General features: G+C 35.7%; 1 pseudogene; it reads left to right on the top strand.

The window, feature by feature from the left end:
* The first annotated feature begins 394 nt into the window (after positions 1-394).
* On the top strand, positions 395-1,527 carry LOC149265276 (transcription factor MYB123 pseudogene; annotated as a pseudogene).
* The last annotated feature ends 2,053 nt before the right edge of the window (positions 1,528-3,580 follow it).

Genomic DNA, 3,580 nt, shown 5'->3' with positions numbered 1-3,580 from the left:
AACACTCAATGATTGATGCCCGAAAATGCGGAATCAACCATACATGCGCTAAATGAGCACTGGTTTTAAAATTCAACTCACCTATTCATGATTCTGACAACCTCTGGAATGAGCACTATTTTTAAAATTCAACTCCCCTATTGATGATTCTGACAAGCTCTGCAATCCATGGACAGCTATTAGAAGCATAGTGAGACACGTTTTGGTAGGCCTTAGATTCTGACCATTGAAATTCTGCTACAATAATCATAAGGTCACGTTTTTTACATCAGTAGCCAAAGATTTGCTGCAGTAAAGATTTCGGGTAGGGTAAAACTAAGATTTATATATAGACACACAATGGCGTTGCAAAGGAGATCATCAGCTGGTCAGTTAGTGACGAAGAGCATCCAGGATGGGTAGGTCTCGTTGCTGCTCAAAAGAAGGACTCAACCGCGGGATGTGGACCGCCAAGGAGGATATGATTCTTTCGGACTACATTCGAATTCATGGCGATGGTGGCTGGACAAATCTCCCGCAGAAAGCAGGTCAGAAAATCTCAAATAGTACTGATTTATCAATGCAGATGTAAACTTGTACTGAGCAGTTAGGTAAATTAGCGGAGCGATTTTGTTTTGCAGGTCTCATGCGGTGTGGAAAGAGTTGTAGACTACGTTGGGTGAACTATCTTCGTCCCGACATTAAACGTGGAAATATTTCCCCCGAGGAGGAGGAGCTCATTATTCGCCTTCACCGTCTTCTTGGCAATCGGTATGTGGAAATGACTTCAACATTGATTCACTTGGCAGAGTTCACCCCTGGCAGGTGGATTTTAAAAATATTTCAAATTCTATAGATCGGAACTAGGTTTCAAAATATTTCCAAAACATGAAATGAAATTAAATTGAAGAACTTAAGTTTAACAGTTGATCAATATTAAGAATAATCAATGCCATACTAATATGGTCTATGTTAAAATTAAACTCAGCTTTTCATCATTTATGTCAATTTTATGCATGCAACTCAGCGTTTCATCATTTATGTCAATTCTATGCATGCAGGTGGTCGCTGATAGCAGGACGACTGCCTGGGCGAACAGATAACGAAATCAAGAACTACTGGAACAGTCATCTGAGCAAGAAGATGCTGTCCATCACCCAATCTCAATCTCAACACAATGGCACCAAAAATCTGAAAAAGAGGTCAAAATCTGCTCCCCTTAAAAATTATGTATTAAAACCCACACCCATGAGAGTAAAAACTGCGGTAATCTGTAATCTGCTCTCGCCCCCGTCAGATTTGGGATCCGATGTGTTCTGCAGGGAACCGGCTACATTGGCGTTACAGACGAATGAAATCGAAGTCATGTGTTCTGATAAAAGAAATGTGCAGGGTGTTACCGATGCTGACGATAATGGAGTGAAGGATTTATTCGATAACGCACTCCAGGTAGATTGGCTTCAAGAACTTGATTTTGATCTACAGAAAACAAGCCCACGGTCGCTGGGCTTGTTACTCTTGGAATCCGAAGAGGAGTGGGAGGGATGAAATATTAGCAAAGCTGGGATCGAAGACAGTAGATAGATCCTATAAGAAGCATAATACCGGAGATATTGAGAATAGTAAATAAATATTTTGTTAATTATAAATTTTAATTTTATATAAAAATGGTAATATAATTTTTTTTCCTGACTATTTGAATTTTGTTAATGGAAATGGATTTAATATTATCAATTTTTTTTAAGCATTTAAAATCTTAATACAGCTATATTCTAAACAGGGTTTTTACTCTTAACTATTTTTATTAAAAAAAAAAAATAATCACTTTCTTATATTATTAAATAAATATTTAAATATTTACCTTTATTTAATATAATTTCAAAATCACTGGTTAAAATTAATGGATAATAAAATTGAAATATAACTCTAATATATATATATTCAACCCATAAATGAAGTAGAACTATTCTTGTTCACAAAAACTTTGACTATGTTAATTTAGATTGCAAATTAAAAGTGCATGACTGAGTGGATTTCAATATTGCCTATCTTGTTATGTTAGGATCAAATTAGAAATTCAGCGTTCTCATAATTTAAAGATCCTCGATCTTAATTGTCCCTAGTAGGGAATCGATGTCTTTTGACTCAGAACATTGTTGGCAGAATTGTCCCTAGTAGGGAATCGATGTCTTTTGACTCAGAACATTGTTGGCAGCCATAATGTGGGATGTCAAGGGGTTGATATCAAAAACATATCAAATTATGAAAGCACCGTCCGGGGAATCCTACGAGGGTCCACGAAAATTTTAATCGGAAGAAAATCACCGTATTGTTGCAAAAAGTCACCGTTTGATAAAATTAATGTTTGCAGTCGCCGTATGATTGCTTTATTATCTCACTGAAATGACTTCGCGAGAAATTAAATGACATCATTCTGTACGTGTAGATGTTCAATGAACTTTTGAATCGTGAAAAAAATAATCAGTGTTTTCTGTTACGATTAGGCAGATTGGAATCGGTCATATTAAAATAGAAGAGTGGTTGGTCTTTCCATTGAACAGGTTGGATTCATCAATTTTAAATTTTCATCTATGGAAATGTAGGCAGGGTTTTCTCTCTAAAGTCAATATTCTGAAAATATTGTGCAGCTGCTACTCATGAATAAAGAATGTGGAGGAGGTTCAGGGTTTCAAATAATTTACATTTTTTTAAGTGGAACTTAGGAAAGTAAAATGATAAAATATATAATATTAATATTTATAAATTAAAATATAAAAAGATAAGAATAGTTATAAAATTATTATAAATTAGTAATATATTTTTTTGTAAAGTGGGATAAAGGGGTTGTGATTTATAGTTTTTATGAACAAAAGGAAGATAGTTATGTTTGGGATTAGGAATCATGAAAAATAACCAAGAAGAATATTAGCCTTGTGGAAAGGTTTGGATGTAGCGAGGTATAACACTTTAAAAGAATTAATAGTCCACGGAGATTCCATGGTGGTGATAAGAAAATTTCACTAGCTCGAGAATGCTCAAGGATTCCTCCAATTGTGTTTGAGATAACTCTCTTATCCTCACAATTTGATGAAATATCTTGTCTCCATATTCTCCGCCATTTGAATGTTGATGCAAACAAACTTGCTAATGTGGGCTCCAAATTGGGGCAAGGTATAATTGAATTTGCAAATGGGGGGAAGATCCAGGCCCCAATCCCGTGACCACAAGAATAATAAATTACAGGATCTACAAGCTCGATCAGATCGAATAGGAGGGCTTGAATTTCAAAAGAATTTATTGAGAAAATCCAAGTGAATCTTCATCGAGGATGGATGATGGATGACAAAGGGCACTTAGGCCTTGGACAAACAATAACTGTTACGCTCTACATGCAAGTGAATTGTACACTTGAAAGTGCCATCTTGGAAGGTCATGAGTTTTAAATATGAAGCATACGCTTCACACAGGGCCGAGGAGCTCACTGAAGAATGTGTTTTCTAGGTGCATTCAATTCCTCATGTGAACTCACTACGGGAGGACTAATAGGATGATAGATGAATTTATCTCAATGAAACTTTTGAGTCCAAAGCTAATGCTCATT

Source organism: Pinus tabuliformis, chromosome 6, assembly GCF_031772625.1.
Source record: "Pinus tabuliformis cultivar Carrire ecotype Pingquan chromosome 6, CPIR1, whole genome shotgun sequence".
Lineage (NCBI taxonomy): Eukaryota > Viridiplantae > Streptophyta > Pinopsida > Pinales > Pinaceae > Pinus > Pinus tabuliformis.
The sequence above is the reverse complement of the archived record's forward strand: the minus strand, read 5'-3'. Positions and strand labels throughout refer to the sequence as shown.